This window comes from Porites lutea, chromosome 14 (genome assembly GCF_958299795.1).
Source record: "Porites lutea chromosome 14, jaPorLute2.1, whole genome shotgun sequence".
In the NCBI taxonomy this organism is placed as follows: domain Eukaryota; kingdom Metazoa; phylum Cnidaria; class Anthozoa; order Scleractinia; family Poritidae; genus Porites; species Porites lutea.
In genome coordinates this window covers 12,268,331-12,284,710 of record NC_133214.1, presented here as the reverse complement: position 1 = coordinate 12,284,710, position 16,380 = coordinate 12,268,331, and the positions used below count along the sequence as shown (strand labels likewise).

General features: G+C 41.2%; 1 pseudogene; it reads left to right on the top strand.

Moving 5' to 3' along the window:
- Nucleotides 1-1,231: 1,231 nt before the first annotated feature.
- On the top strand, nucleotides 1,232-1,977 carry LOC140923944 (uncharacterized; annotated as a pseudogene).
- The last annotated feature ends 14,403 nt before the right edge of the window (nucleotides 1,978-16,380 follow it).

Sequence of the window (16,380 nt, the reverse complement as noted above, 5' to 3'; positions counted from 1 at the left end):
TGAATAGTGCTCGTTCTATACCGAGACGCGAAGCGTCGAGCTATATATCTAGCGCTATGAACCGACTCTGAGGGGGATAGTTGTTTTAGTATTTTCCAAATCAGTTGGATAAAAACCAAAAAGGAACTTTTTGTTAATAAAGGACGTCATTTTATTAGAGTTACTTACGTTTCAACCGGCAGTGTTGCGGGGATTATTTTTTCTTACGATTTTGTTGCAAATTCAGCGAGAAATTTTTTTCTACCGAGCAGTAAACAGCGACAAGCCAAATTTTGTCTCTTTCTTGGTATTTTTGGCGCAGCTGCTTCAGTTACCGCTAAAATTTCATCTTTCGAAACTGTCGAGAAACGAGAAGCCATTTTGAATCCCGTCCCAAAACAGTGAATATCCAAGGATATTCCGAGTTACGAGGGCCAATCAGAACGCGGAAAAATTGCTATCCACTGATTTGGTGAATACTAAGTACTTTTATTAGACTCTATCATTCTTTCAAAGGAACACCTGCTGATCATTGGTCACTTTAATATCCATGTACATGTCCGGAACGATCCCTACGCCTTGCAGTTCCTGGATAAGATAGACTCATTTGGTCTTCACCAGCATGTTAATATGACCACGTACATTCATGGTCATACGCTTGACCTCGTCATTACTTGTAAGACAGGCACTATCACTCAAAAATTACCCAGGGTGGACCGGTACTTTTCTGATCATGCCTCCATTGTCTGTGATCTCAGGATTAAAAGGCCTGTCTCCTAAGTCAAAATGGTCACGTATAGAAAGCTTAAATTTGCTAACATGCCTGATCTTCGCAACAATCTAGCCTCTTCTGACCTGTTTACTAACGATTACAGTGAAAGGCGTAGCCCTGATAACCTGGAAAAGCTGGTTGAAAACTACGGAACAATACTGTCCCGTCCGATTAACAATTATGCACCTATTAAGACTAAGAGAGTTACGACCAGGCCGCAAGTTCTCTGGTACAACGAGGAGATTGCATTGGCGAAAAGACGTAAAGACGTAGAGCAGAAAGACCTGGCGAAAGCACTAAATTAAAGACAAACTATTTCACTAACGATTATTATACATAATAATACTAATAACTATTATAGCTAATTTATACAACAGGATAAATTAGAGTTAATGTGATAACCATAAACCCGCCCTTACCAGTAATGGAACCAGCTCACTTCCATTTGGCGACCATTTCAGAGACGATGTAAAACTCACAATGAAAATTTTTGACACGGTTTTTTCCCCAATACTCACGTACGGAAGCGAGGTCTGGGGGGTCGATCACGACGGAAAGCTAGAAAATGATCCAACTGAGTTTGTTCAAACAAAGTTTATTAGGTGGCTATTGTGAGTTAACAAATTCTGCAGCTCAAATGCGTGCAGATCGGAGGTAAGCCGTTTCCCAATGCGAACGAAGACAAAGTGCAGAGCCATTAAATATTGGCTGAAATTTTGTGAGCCGGAGCACCAAAATAAACTCTCTGGAACAGCATTTGCAGACCAAATTGGTCAAGATAAAAAGGAACTTTGGTCAAGCAAATTAAAACGGCTATTACATCTGGCAGGTCTTGGCGACATATGGTCAGCGAAAACGAACACTCCTGCAATCATGAGCTATATACGACAGAGACTCTTAGACATAGAACAGCAAACATAGATTTCCGAAATACACAATGATGAACGAAAGGACCCGCATCGAAAAAACAAACTAAGAACTTTTAGGAAATTTAAACTTACCCATGACTACGAAAATTACCTCACAAATGTAAGAAACATCAATCATAGAGTAGCAATCACAAAGCTAAGATTAAGCAACCACAAACTAGCAATTGAAACTGGACGATACGTTAACCCTATCAACCACCATCTAAAACTGGAGTAGAAGACGAGGAGCATTTCTTGATGAATTGCATAGCCTATAGGGATCCTAGGAGAGAGCTGTTCAATACGCTAAAAAAGTAAACTAATCTTTTTCTTGACTCTATGACTCCAAGCTCTGCCTTTGCAACGTTGATAAGTATGAAGCAAGGAGAGAAAATGCAAAAAATTGTAGCTAAATACGTATGTGATCGCTTCCGTGAAAGAGATAGATGCGGTAAATATAACTTTCTTTAATAGTTGTATAAATTCTACAAATGTACATCACTGTAACTACTGCACTAAATCTTTGTTATCGTTGTAAACACATGTGTCTGTAGGCGCTCTGTGGATAATAAAGCACTTATCCTATCCTATCCTATCCTTTCAGGGGTCACCTCCTGCATGCGACCCCTGTCACACTAATTGTTTCGCTCAGCCAATTAGATGCCAGCTATCACATGTACAGTTGATGCCTATATTTTCGCGCCTAGCTCAGCAAAATAGCACTTCATATTCTTCTCTTCGTGGAACAAAATCCCATCCCACCCTCCCTTATTACTGCTTGATTCTCTCTGCTGGTTTTCTTAAGGTTTTATATATGAGGTCTTTTCTCTTGCTTAAAAATTTAAGAAGCTGCTTATACTTTTTGCAGTCATACGAACTACTGATCTTTGTTGTTTACACTTTGAATCAATTGGCAATTGTCAAGAAGATATGGCAGAAAAGAGGTGGGGTTTCTACTGAGGGGAATCATCATACCCGGCATCCTAACATGCTTGTGCACTTAGTTACTTCGGGCCTTATTTTGATTATTAAGTTGATAAAAGTTTAATTGTCATTTACTTACAACTTCTATTAATATATTTTCGTCTAACCTCTCTCTCTCGAGGTTCCCGTTTGCTTTCGGGAGGGTTCAGGTTTCCCTCAAAAATAATTGAGGGTTTTTCCTGACGGGCAGCAGGCACGCAATTCTAGCTTAAATTAGTAATGATATCTGTATTGAGAGTTGTTGGCAATTAATAAAGATGGGTTCGGGACGAAGTGCTCCCATACAGGTCACACTTTGCCCCATAGACTCTTGTTTCTCCTTAAACCGGAGAATTAGACATCTAGAGAGGTCTTTCCACCTCTCCAGTACCCAAGGGGGATTTTCACCTCCACTCACAACCTTGGGGGATTATCAACCCCTAGAGAGGATTATCACCTAGCTTCTCACTATCCTGGGGGATTATCACCCCCAAGAGAGGATTATCACCTCTCACTATCCTGGGGGATTATCACTCCCTAGAGAGGATTATCACCTCTCACTATCCTGGGGGATTATCACTCCCTAGAGAGGATTATCACCTCTCCCCTTGTAGATTTCGGACTGTTACACCAATATGTAGAGAAAAGTGACCTGCTGTCCATATTTGGAGTACTTCATCCATTACCCCTTTTTTCCCCCTAATAATTCTGGTCTAGTTACTTGCTTTTATCTAAGGGGTTATGGGTTAAGAGCATTAATACTAGTAATTTTATACGAACTTTGTACATGACAATAGCAGTGATCTTGGGAAGCTGTTTAGAGAAATGAAAACTGTGACACTCCTCGCGCCGAAGGATAATCTCTGTTTTCCTGACTACCGTGATAATCGCGCTCTAGCTGATGACATAGGTGGATTCTTTCGTCGCATAATTTCCGGAATGAACTTGGAATCGTTAGAGCCGCTATGAAAGAAGAGGACAAAGTTAAAGACGATCCTGTAGTATAGTCTATATATGAGTTTCGTCAGCTCTCTTGTGAAGATGTCCGCAGCCTCGTCCAGAAGCCAGCTAAAAAGACCTATACCCTAGACCCAATACCAACATCTATAGTCGAAGCGTATCTAGAGGAACTTCTTCCAGTAATAACGTGTACACTAAATTCTTCTTTGGGATCAGGTCATTTTCCCCTTCTATTGAAAGAAGCTCTTGTCGATCCACGCCTTAAAAAATCTGGGAAAGACATCTCGTTCTCAAACCTAAGACCTGTGAGTAATCTCCAGTTTATATCAAAACGTGCTGAGCCCGCAATATTTAATCAGGTTCACGAGCACATGATGACGATCCAGCTTTACCCAATATCTATAATTATTACAATCTGCCTACCGCACTGGTCACAGCACAGAAACCGCGCTGCTTAAGGTGCACAATGACATTCTGTTAAGCATGGATAAACAGAGGGTCACACTGCTGGTACTTCTCGACCTAAGTGCCGCCTTTGACACTGTCAACTACCAGGTGTTGCTCAAGCGATTAGAATCTACCTTTGGAATATCTGAGACTGCACTTAGCTGGTTTAAATCATACCTCGATGGAATATCTCAGCGCATCTGTGTTGAAGGTTGCTGCTCTGCCCCATGGTGTCCCTCAAGGTTCATATTGTTTTACAATTTACGCTAGGAAGTTGTTTGAAACAGCCAAGGCTCACCTTCCGGATGTGCACGCCTACGCAGACGATACTCACCTCTATCTATCTTTTATGCCGGATTCTGAGGACAACCAAACTGAAGCCGTGGATGCTGGACAGGAATGTATTAAAGACATTAGGGCATGGATGGCGGCGGACCAGCTAAAGCTTAATGAAGACAAAACCGAGGTCATTCTAATTGGTACTCAGCAATAACTTGATAAAGTGAATATTGCACACCTAGAGATTTGTCAAGCATCAGTGTCGTCCGCAACCTTGGTTCGTGGTTTGACATTAACCTTAGGATGACTAGTCCGGAATATCCCTAAATTTAGCGACAGGGCCAACTGGTCACGCGACACTGTTCAATCAATGAGAAGGCGCGCTTGTGTTTATCAAAACATCGACCCAGTGATCAAACATTTTCACAACAGCGGACAGAGTCGGACAGATTTTAACATAAGCTTACAGTACTCTTCAAGGTTTCACATTATTTCACAACAAAAAAAAATTGATGAAAGAGAATAAAAGTATTATTCATTGCAAAGAATCATCGGGGTGTTCGAACTGATTCCGGACAGATCGCAGAGGTCGTAGATTCACTGGCGTGGCTTGAAATATTTTTGATAGAAGCAAACTGGTCCCGTGTAAAAATAGCCGTAAAAGAGTGTGTGAAAATTTGTTGCGATCGTACAAAAAAGGAATGGTACTACCTATTAACTTCTACAGAACAAGAATCAAAGAACCAGTCATCATAAAGAGAATAAAAAGCAGTTCAAATTCATTAATTTTTCTTGTTTGTATTTTTGCGTTATTTCAATTCGTGCTGACTTGACGCATCTGGTGCTTTCTTTGTCTGCTGTCGTAACTGCAATGTTTTAATTTTATCCCAGATAATCAGTGCATGTTCAATGACTAGCGAAATACATCATTTACAGCTGAAATTTGCCTTTTTTTCTTTGATTTTTTTTTTTTAAACTATGGATGAACATTTGGAGAATCCAACAATAATAAATCGTTCCAGATATGGTGAATTTCAGAAACAAAGTGGTTAGTGTCTACCTTGCGCATATGATCTTTAATTTTATCTCCGCAAATTCGGCAAAGTGAGGCAAAGGCTCGTATTAATGCGAAAAAAAGTAATGAAACGGATCTGCCATGTCTGCGTGAAACCCGGGAGTGGAACACGTGTTTTGGACCTCGGAATTCAAAAATTGTCTACCAAAATTCTAGATTGTCTATCATCCCCACATTCAACATTATACAAGTTAATCGATATGAAAATCGAGGAAAAATATCTAAAACTTCGTAAAAAATCTGTTAATCGAAAAAATAATAGATACTGGTTCACCTACCTTGAAAACTGACCAAAATCTCGCCTACATCGCGTTGTTTAAAAGAAGAAATCAGCCTCAAAATGTGCTGAATATTTCACAAAACACTTCCAATAAGGCTTCCGATACACTGCCCACTTTGAAAAATTGTGTATGCCTCATGAAAAGTCTTCGAAATATGCCTGAGAGCCTCGAAACGTTGACTGTGGTCGTTTAGGTAATCTATCCGCTATTTTCCTCTAGAACAATAGCTCCATGACGCGCCACAACTGTCCTTAAATTTAGGCATATTCCGGGCTGATGACAGAACAGATTAACAAGACTTGTCAATCAGTCTACTATCACCTGCATAATACCAGACAAATAAGGAAGTTCTTGACTCCTGCAGCCTGCATCAAATTGCTTGTACAAGGCGTAATCACGGCACGCGATTGCAACGGTCTTCTCTAAGGTGTACCAGTTGTGTATCTTTCCAAATTGCAACGTCTTCAGAATTCCGCAGCGCAACTTATCACCCATACACCCAGATACTGTTTTATTACCCCAGTGATGCTTGCACTGCATTAGTTACCGGTGAAGTTCCGAATTTGCTATAAAATCGCTGTGATCTCTTTCAAGGCTATTCATAACACTCGTAATGATATGCGAAAGTAAAACGCGAAAAAATAAAATACTTCCGTGGATTGAATGCACGCAGGTACGTACACGAGGGTATAGCAGGACTATAAATACAGGATTGGAGCAAAACACTCCTTTCTAGCTTAGTTTTCAGCCAGCGGAGCAGTCAAGATGGGATCGTTCAGTCAAAGACCCACGCGAATTTCGTTACTCATGGCCGACGGCGCAGTTGAAGAACAATTTCCTCAACCTATAGCGGCTGCTGAAGAAGCCCAAGTTGCCCCAGGGCAAGCGGCACCGGATCCACAACCTGGACCTGCACAGCCAGCTCAAAATGAGACGCAGAATGCGGAGCTTGAGGTAAATTATTTGTCCTATCTTTTCGGGTTTTGGTTAGTTCATAATTTGAGAGTATGTTTCCATGGTACGTTACGCAGTTGCCTCGTTTGTTACGTAGTTTTAATCATTTAGAACAGAATTTTTCAGATGTCCTTCAAAGCTTTTTTATGTTTTTTCGTTGCTTGCTTCCACGTGTTAAGTAGGAATTTTTTTTCTTTAGTGACAGGTAAGTGTTCCTTCGTCGTTCCAGATTAATTCATTTTATCATTGCCTTGTGGCTGGATAGTATTTTGTTGTTTGTAGCGAAATATATATTTCTTAGTGCACATTTTGTTACCCCAGCGATTTGGTAGCACGAGTGTCGCGTTACGTGGGTGTAGGTTCGTGGGCGGTTCGTGACTTCTCGCATGCTTCCTCTTGGGTTTCTTGGGCACTTTTGTCTATTGCTACGCGCACGTTGTTCGGGGCCTTATCGTGACTGGCATAAATCCTGTACGTTTATGCGTGTAGTTTTACAAGGTTGTGCGGGTGTTCGCGTGTCCCTTTAGTTTCGCTTGGGTCCGCGTGCGCCTAGGGGCGTGTGTGGGTTCGTGTAACCCTGTTCGAAAGCGTGTGGATGCTTGCGGCTTAGGAGGCCGTGCGTGGATGGCGCCTTCTCGCTTGCGCGTAGGTAGTTGCGTAACTTGTAGACCTGGATACCCTTTTCTTGGGCGCATTAATCCTTGGGAGGAACCTTGATCCCGGGGGGGTATTTGAGTTTTCTTCTGAATTAATCTAGGCCGCGTATAATCACGGGCACTCTGTATTAAAGTTGTTATAGATGGGGTTATACGTCCTGTGTAGTCACGGGGGTGCTTTGTCACCAGGATTTGGTCTGTAATTTGTTACAGATGCAATTATACGCCATGTGTAGTCACGGGGGTGCTTTGTCACCCGGATTTGGTTTGTAATTTGTTACAGATGCAATTATACGCCGTATGTAGTCACGGGGGTGCTTGTCACCTGGATTTGGTCTGTAATTTGTTACAGATGCAATTATACGCCGTGTGTAGTCACGGGGGTGCTTTGTCACCGGGATTTGGTCCGTAGTTTGTTACAGATGCAATCTTGCGCCGTTTGTAGCCACGGGAGTGCTTTGTCACTGGAATTCAGTCTGTAATTTGTTACAGATGTAATTATAATAATAATAATAATAATCAGTTTATTAAACCCTTTGGTAGTGTATAACACTAAATTACAAGGGAGGTCAAGAATACGCAGAACACATAATTACACATGGCAAGAAGGCAAAAACAATTAAATCCTATTGTAACTGTGGGTAACAAAATTACTAAGGCGGTCCGTTCTGACAAAGCGGAATTCAGAACGGGAAAATCCCGACCTCAACCCGTACCCATGAGCGACATTCGTGGGCTTCGGCAGCAGGTGTGAAAGGAACCCGGAAACCTTGATGTTAGATATAAAACGCCTACAAGCCTCATCACGGCGCGACAACAGTGTAGGCAAGCCACAGCGCACGAGTGCCGACTAATAAGAGCAATCTGGAAAAATGATTCCTACTGCAGACTTCTGCACGCTTTCCACCAATTGAACCGGACAGTTGGGTAACTCTGCCCACACCGGGGATGCATATTCTAAAATGGGCCGCACAAGGCTACAATAAACCTCAATGAGATCAGCTGGTGGGGGGCCTTATTTCATTAAGACACACAAAGCGTGGAGACGCTTGCGTGCTCTCCTCACAATATAGTCGCAGTGAATAGACCATGATAAATTGTGCGACAGATGGACACCGAGCAACTTATAAGATGACACCTGCTCTATAATACTGCCCGACATCTGTAAGGGAGGTAGGTCGGAGGGCTTATACTGTAAGAAATCTAGGCGTAACTCTTTAAATTTGGATGGATTTAGCTTCATACCATGACTACTAGCATAAGAACAAATGTCCCTAGCTACAAAGGGCAGCATGCTGGTTGAACTCCTAGGAATAATCTCTAAGACTGAGAGATCGTCCACATACTTAACTCTAGTTTTCCAGTCCTTCACTAGGTTGTTGACGAGGATTGCAAACAACAGGGGGGCTAGTCTTGTCCCCTGAGGGATACCGCCCCTTGGAATAACGCTGTTGGACAGAGCACTACCGAATTTGACTTGTTGCGACCTTCCCGTCAAGAAGGCCCCAATCCATGTAATTAAGGCCTCATGCACCCCCAAATCGCGAAGCTCAGATAACAAAACAGAATGATCCACAAGGTCAAATCCTTTGGTAAAGTCAGTAAAGAAGATGCGAGCATAGCAATGGCTGTTGTCAAGTGCTTCTAGGATACAGTGAAGTAAGTAAACGAGCGCATGCGTAGTTGATCTGCCTGGGAGTGCAAACTGTTTTAGATCAATTTTATCGATGAGTCGATTAAATAGGGGGGCTAACATGAAACCCTCAAATATTTTAGCTATTTGAGAAGTTAAAGTAATTGGCCTTAGATCGTTCTTAATACATTTAGGTGGTGAACATTTAAGGAGGGGCGTGACTACAGACTCCTTGATATGTAGTCACGGGGGTGCTTTGTCACCGGATTCAGTCTGTAGTTTGTTGCAGATGTATTTGCACGTCGTGTGTGTAGTCGCGGCGATGCTTTGCCCCCAAGATTTAGTCCGTGATTGGTTACAAATGCAGTTTCTACGCCGTGTAGTAACGGGAGTGAATTATAACCTTTTACTGATTGACTTAAATTTTTTGATTAGAGGGGGTGAATGCAACCAGGTTACAGGGGTATTCCAAACTTTAAAGATGATGGTACAGTAACGGAGATTTTTATGGCATGGTTCTTTACTCTTTTAGACATTGAAGGGAGAATTGAAGAAGCTTTATCAGACACTGACAGTGGAAACTTTAACAAAGTCCTCTGTAGAAAGTTCTGTGCAGGGGATTATGAGCTACGCGTCTCGTCCCTTGGCCGACTTCAATAAGTATGAAGCTTTGGAGATGCTGGAAGCTCTTCAGCACACAGCCCAGGACACTAAACATGAGCGGCAGAAGTTCTACCGTTTAGTGTACCAGACGGTACGCGGGAAGATGGATGTGCTCCACGACCAGCTGAAGAGTTTAATCCTTCGCCTTTTGGGCGACAAGGACAATGAAAAGTATTTGATGTAGTAGCCAAAGTAGAAAAGCACTATCGTAGAAATAGTCGTGGGGGGTCTACGTTGAACCCTTATGATAGGGGACATCGTGTGCGTGGCTCTCGGGGATCGGTAGACAACCGATCCGTAGGTTGTTTTTACTGTGGTAAAATAGGGCATTTCAAGATTAACTATAATCAACGAAAGAGAGATCTGCGTGACCTCGAAGAGACGAACAGGGCGCCTCAACCGCCAACAAAATGAGTAGTGAACAGTACGATCGATTAATGACATTGATTCATTGAGTGTGTTGAGTGTGTAAGACTCATTAATAAACGTGTCCGTGTCTATATGGCAGCTATCCTTGGTACATGCGTTTTTGTTATTTCTTCGATTGTGGTCGTGGGTCACAGAGCCTTGGTGGCTTTAAAACCAGGGTCTCTAGTTACCCTATCAGGATTTCTGGGTCAAAGCTGTCATCTCTCTGCTGACTTGCTTGGATCTTCCCCTTCTAAATCTTGCATTTTTTGGTGATCTTTTTTGTAGGGAATTTTAACATGGGCTTAAGAGTTCGATGAAGACTTTGACCAAATTATCTCTAATGGAGAATTTCTGACGAATCCCATACAATGGGTGGATTCGGTGGGGACCCCCATTAAGGTCGGCAGGGAGATGACAGCAGATGAAGTACTTCAAAGAAAGGTCGCATGCGTGGAGCGAGGCAAAGCTATTGGTGATGTGCGCGAGTTATTTTTCCGAGACCCCGATCACTTCAGAGCGGGCGAGTTACATTGTCACCAGGGCGGATAAAGGTTGGGCGGTGAAACGAGCGCGTCCGAGCAAAAAGGTGTGATGCAGTGGACTGGGACTCTGCTTAGAAATGTCGCTTGTTTTCGCCTTCGGTCAGGGCTTGCGATGTGGTTTGTACATTAGACACTGCCGCTGTCACTGAATTATGGCAGCTTGATTTGTTTTCTTGCACTTCTTCCTCGTTCCTTTGTTCTGGTACCCTGTCTCCGAGAGGCAAATGTTGCTATTTTTTGCGGGAGGTTTAGTTGGAGTAGACAAACATCTCTTTCAAAGGGTTTCTTTTATTACTTCCATGACTCTACCACTGACTACTACCAATGTCGATGTTATTCCAAAACAAAAACAACTAAGTACTGTCTAAAACACGAAGGAAAATCTCATTCATGTCATCCATGGCAAAACTAAAAGACAGCAGATCGTGCTTCATAACTAGATGACGTGTATTTTATAACTGCGTGCAGCTCGTGCAAGGTGAAATTATGCTAATTTCAATCACCATCATCCTTCTTTTTAATTTTGAAAAAAACATCTCATACGTCTTTCTGTTTCTTCGAAACTTCAAAATTAATTTCCCCTCAGTTTTTACTGTTTACCTTGTTTTGTTTTAGAGAGAAAAAAGGAGAAAAAACCTTACAACTAACCTCACTAAATTTTGTTTACATGCGGTTGCTGGATTTGCAACGCATTGCGCGAATCCCCATGGCGCGTTGCATCCGAGAAGCAAAGTTTGAAGAAGTACAACGCCACTATATCAATATATATCAATCTAATTTTTTGTTATGTTGTATAAAATTTATCCCCCTTTAACATATGTAAAAATTGAGGTTAAGAAGTGTTAAGCTTTTGCAAACGAAACGGCGAAAGACGATTAGGTGATATTTAGTGGAAGGAGGAGGTATTCAACACTTTCAAATTAAACTCAAATTTTGGCATTATACGACCAACAAGTTTGACTTATAGACGTACAGACACAAACAAATGAAACTGTTTATTGATATTGTCATGAAACGAATTTATCTATTTAACAATGTGGCCTGAAATTACAGAAAGAAAATAGGATTTCCGGTTTGCAAAAAGGAAAATTTCGCCGGCCTTCAAGCGCACCGGAAGCGCGGAAAGAGCGCTCGTGCCAGTCCTACTCCGCATCACACATTAAATGAAGAGCGGAGCGCTCGTTTCACCGCCCAACCTTTATCCGCCCTGATTGTCACTCATCGTTCTGGGAGACAATTGCGGAACGGAATCCTTCAACAACGAAAACAGAGGTTTTAGGGTGGATTAGAGATAAAGTGTCTATATTTCCATATTTCCAGCATTTTACGGGGTTCTTTAAGGGTGAGGGGTATGACTCGGATCTTCCAGCAAGAAAACTGTTTAGGAAAAACATGTCTTGCAAGTCGTTCGCGAACTTTGTCCGGAAAACTCTACTTAATCGCCTGACTACTGGGGCGATTTCCTTGCTGGGAAAAGTGGGTGATGTTCAAGCCCTCATATTGTGCTATCTTTGACTGTGGAGCCATCAAAAGCACGTCTTTGTCATGATGCGCGATACTTAAACCTCTGGATGCGAGACAAACCTTTCACCTTGGATAGCCTTAATGATTTACCACGGTACGTGGAAACTCATGACTATAATTTGAGGGGTTCTAACTATGATCTCCAACTACCACTACCTAAAACAAATTTTCTCAAGCGTTCATTTTCTTATCGGGGTGCAATGGCTTGGAACCAACTGTCAAATGAAACACGTGAGATGGGGGATCTTACTAGCTTTAAACCCGCCATATCTTAGGATATAACTTTTATTATGTTTTTACCTTATATCTAATACTCATTTCTTGCTGTTATATTGTATTGCTAGTTAATCACTAGTCTTAATTTTTATAAATTGTAATTATCACACGGCTTGTCTGAAAACCAGCTTGCTGAGCCATTTACCGTGTTTAAATAAAGTTGATTGATTGTTTGATTGATTGATACGTCGCGAAAGATTCGTATCAGACTGTGTTAGATGACAAATCTGGGTATGATCACATTCTTTTAACGGACGAAAGTCGCACCTTTTTTGGGATCCAGTGGGGTGGCTGGTACTTTACATATAACAGTTTGCCGTTTGGTTGGAAAATCTCACCTTACGTTTACCATACAACGGGATTGTTGGCTACTGACTTTTTTCGTTCCATTGGTATTCCAGGACAACTTCAAGTTCCATTAGAACAGGGAGAATATGGCACGCTAAGTACGGCTGATGAACGCAGGTTTGCAGCTGCCAAGTCTGACATTTTCTTGGTAGCCTTTTACCTGGTACGGATGGGCTATTTTCTGGGTTTATCGAAGTCCATCTTGACCCCCCTGAAAATTGTCCCATATTTAGGTTTTTTGGCAGACTCCTCTATGGAAGTATTTCACTTAATTCCCGAGAAGAAACATACATTCGTTACGTTGGTTCAAGAAACACTGCAATCCACTTATGTTTCTGTTAAAACGTTGCAACGTCTGGTAGGGAAGTGTACCTCTTTTTCTCGGGCAGTGCCTGCGGCAAGCTTATTCAAAAAAGAGATGAATGCAGCCATTTCTAAGGGCATCCGCTCTCAAAAGCCGATTTTGCTACGTGGTGCCTTGAGAGGGGAGATTTCCTATTGGTTACTCCTGGAGACTTGGGATAACCCATTACCTTGGTGGGATGAACGACATATTCAAGAGTCAGTAGCTACGGATGCATATGTCTCAGGTTGGGGGCTACAATTCTTTCTCCGATCCGTCGGGAGGTTTTCGAGGTGATGAGCGTTAATAGTACATGGCAGGATATCAATGAACTGAAGCGATTTGTGTGTGCTTTTCCATCAGCCTGTTCACGGAAAAGACCTCAATCGGACTGATTATTGAATCTGAACGTTTATTTATTTACCAGCAGGACATCTATTTGATTATTTTATTTTGTAAGTTGTGGGAGATTTGGGGATAGTTTATTGTAAGGATTGGGGTAGTTTCCTATGGAAATGAGGTATTATAAGAGGGTTAGGATTGTTACGGGTTGTTTGTAGGGCTTATAAAATTAAAGATGAACAATTTTGGTTTGAGGGCGCTGAGCATGATGTCCTTATCTTATTTAAACCAAGCATGAATGAGAGTGTTGTGAAATAGATTACAATTCATAACACTCGTAATGATATGCGAAAGTAAAACGCGAAAAAATAAAATACTACCGTGGATTGAATGCACGCAGGTACGTGCACGAGGGTATAGCAGGACTATAAATACAGGATTGGAGCAAAGCACTCCTTTCTAGCTTAGTTTTCAGCCAGCGGAGCAGTCAAGAAGCGATCGACCCTCCCGCCCACCCCATTTGTCTACACAAAATTCGCGTGGGTCTTTCAACACTGCTACCCTAAGCCAAGCTGTTCCAGCCTGGCTTAGACCGCTGAGCAATATTATGTCCATAACTTATTTAAACTAAGCATGAATGAGAGTGTTGTGAAATAGATTACTATTCACAATCTGGGTCCTGTTTATTTATTATAAGTAATCTCATAAATATTAAACGATGTTCTCGCTATAACCCGCGGAGTAATGTGCCTGGGCGTTATTTTGCATGACCCTAGCGCTAAGTTCAAATGCACTGTTGGGGACAGATCATTTACTGCAGCTGCTCGAAAGATATGGAACGGTTTACCGGACTATATAAGGAAAGAGAATGATTTTGATAAGTTTAAGAAACTCATTATTTTTAATAAGACCCACTATTTTAAAGAGGCCTATACCGACCTGTCTTGAGCTATCGTAGGTTTGTATTTTCTACTTTTATCTTCTCTTTTCACTTCTTACTTGTAATGAGTTATGCTAAATAACCCATTAGGAAGGAAATGTAACAAATGATTAAGCAGTTTAGTTTATAGAGAGTGTATAATATATTTTTTGTTTTAGTCGTATTCGAGTGTTATGCGCATTTGATCACATCTTTTAATGTTAAAATGCGCAATAAAAGCAATAAATATTATTACTATTATTATTATTGTTATTATTATTAACCATTTCCAAACGGAAAGTTTTTGGTTTTTCGGGTGTTTTTGTTAGGCGGTCACTTACAGGAAATCAGGTCGCTTACTTGAGGTGCTCCCACAAGACGGTTCAATTGTAAAGGCTGAATTATACATTGTTTCAAAGAAAATAATGACAAGCACGGAGCACAGTTTGACATTGCTCGTAGAAATCATGCATTGCGCGCGCAACCAGATTAGTTGGTTATCTGCAAGAGACAACCGACTAAAATGCAGGTTGTGCCGATTTCCAAAATAATAGGCTCCCGGTCGATTAGAAGTCAGGTAGTAAGTACAATGCACAGAAATGGTCCTTAAAGGACATGCCGTGAATTTTTTTTTGTAAGGAGAAACCATCGGTACTCTTTCTCTGATGCGCTTGACATCACGCAGTGTCTGCTAAATACAGGTTTGTTCGTACAGGAAATATGGGATTCTTCCCATATTGAGTGTTTGGTAAACACTCATCCATTCAACCTTTAATACAAGATGTGCACCTGATATAAGTTTCACTGTACCTGCCTACAGTCTCGCTCAGTGCAAGCTAGCATTAAAAAATAGTCATACGGGCAAACACGTTTCTATGGACTTTCCCCGCGCATTTTTTTAGGCAAGGGAAATATGGCCGGCGTTAGTTGGGCCTTGTATTTCGTCTCTTCAATAACTTTCCTTTTCCTTTGGCAGAATTTCCCACTCGTGTTAGAAAGAAGTTCTGCACTCGCTAATTTGACAGTAAATGAGCCTGTATACTTTGGTTCACATCTGAGTCTGTTATTAACACTGATTATATAACAATTCGACATTACACGTTCTACTCTTTGATCTTGCTAACTTAAAGTTACCAAAACGCTGCGTATATTAGCTAAGGATCAGTCCGCACCACACATGCGTCACAGTAGTTAAATACGGCTTCAGTTCATTGCTCTGAAGTTCGCTTCAGCTATTTTCTATTTAAGGCGTGGGTTGTTTTGACATTCAATTATTGTTTATTTGACAGATACTGATTGTTACTGTGACAAAGCCAAGCACTTTCATGTCGGGAGTGTCAATATTGCTTATGAACACTATTGGTGTCTTTTCTACTTGTTGATCAGGGGCACCCGACGATAATATAGTTCAAAACCACTTAAACATAGCATTGTTGAGCGTATTTTAGTTTTTTAACGGTAGATATAGGCATATTTTCATCCCCTAAGAATTTTTCATCTGTTCGGATTTCCTAGCTGAAAGTCTAGTGATCCGAAAATTATAGGGATCAAAAGTTACCTTTTCGAAAATTTCTGCCAGAAAAAAGGCTTCCGAAAATTTCTAGGTGACCTTTTTAGGGTAAAAATCCGTTAGAAATGGACAATCATATCATTTTTAAGATGTTCGAAAATCCTAGAAGAGGCAGGCAAGCACGAAATTTTACAACAAATGTTCCGAACATTCTGAATCTCAAATCGTCTTCCGAACAGATATTTTCCAAAAATTGACCTTGGGTGCCCCTGGTTGATGAACCCTATTTCTGCCCTATTCCCATCCCTGAAAGGTCCTTAAATTCACAACATTTCATTTTTTACGTATCTGTATCAATCAGTATCTTTGCCCTGTTTTGAGAACTTGATATAGGTTTTGAACACGTTTTGAATCAGTACATGTTCTCATGCACTGATGTATCAAGAAAGTTTCTTGTTTCCATTTCTTACTTTCAATCTGATCAAAAGTAATCTTACTCTTAGCGGTCTGATTGTTTCCAGTTTAAATTAATATCAACCATATCTAAACAAGGCAGAAAATAGTAGGAAATTAAACGAGAGCCAGGAACAGGCTA